The sequence below is a fragment of the Sander vitreus genome, chromosome 14 (assembly GCF_031162955.1).
Source record: "Sander vitreus isolate 19-12246 chromosome 14, sanVit1, whole genome shotgun sequence".
Taxonomy (NCBI): Eukaryota; Metazoa; Chordata; class Actinopteri; order Perciformes; family Percidae; genus Sander; species Sander vitreus.
In genome coordinates, this window is record NC_135868.1 from 976160 (window position 1) to 977500 (window position 1341).

Here is a 1341-nt window from a genome sequence, read left to right on the forward strand (position 1 = left end):
TCGACAGCTGACAGCGACAGCTGACAGCGACAGCTGACATCGACAGCTGACAGCTGACAGAGACAGCTAGAGACAGCTGACGGCGACATCGACAGCTGACGGACAGAGACAGCTGACGGACAGAGACAGCTGACGGACAGAGACAGCTGACGGCGACAGAGACAGCTGACGGACAGAGACAGCTGACGGACAGAGACAGCTGACGGACAGAGACAGCTGACGGATAGAGACAGCTGACGGACAGAGACAGCTAACGGCGACAGCTGACGGACAGAGACAGCTGACGGCGACAGCGACAGCTGACGGACAGCGACAGCTGACGGACAGAGACAGCTGACGGAGACAGCTGACGGACAGAGACAGCTGACGGACAGAGACAGCTGACGGACAGCGACAGCTGACGGACAGCGACAGCTGACGGACAGAGACAGCTGACGGACAGAGACAGCTGACGGCGACAGAGACAGCTGACGGACAGAGACAGCTGACGGCGACAGCGACAGCTGACGGACAGAGACAGCTGACGGACAGCGATGGTGCTGAACAGGCCAAGTGTGCTCAATCAGCGCCACACTACATAACTGACACGGCACTACTATACTGTATACATTGAACACAAAGTGTGTTTACAACTCCATAGGTAGGCTACACGAAAACTGGGATGAAATATTTGAGTAAAACAGATTTATAACATTCTGAGTGACTTATTTATAACTAAAATATAAATTCTTAAAGCGTAACTCTCGCCAAAATGCAACCTAGGGTCTTTTTGTGAATGTACCTGAGTCAAACTTACGTTTAAAAGCATCATTAGGACGGAAACGCCACTTTTAAGATGGACCGTATTCTGGTTTTTGGGTCAAATGGCCTTTTGAATGGGAGCGCTAGGGGCGCTACGATGCTAGCCTCAAAATATCTATTTTTAAACCACTAAGAAGGCTCGACACAACATGAGACTTTGCTCCAAGTATCACCAGGGACTCTACACCTTAACCACAGCACTGACAACACTGTTTACGTGCTTACGTCTGTGCGTAACTCTCTGATCTGAGCCACAGTACTGTCAATAACATCCACAGCAGTGTTGACATCCAGTGACTCCTTCTGAAGATGTATGTCCTCTTCAACAAATCGTTCCAACACACCAACATGAACATGACTTCAAATGTGCTGAGTTTTGACAGCAGGCCGTCAGCTTCAGAGGGCTTTGAGAATTGCTGGGAGGCTCTGTATCACCGCTTCTGTGTCCCGCTTCCTGGAGGCCCACCTTGTGTCAGAAAGGCTTTTCAGCGTAAGAACAGTTCTTTCCAGTTGCATGTTTTCGCTGTTCCTCCTCCAGTA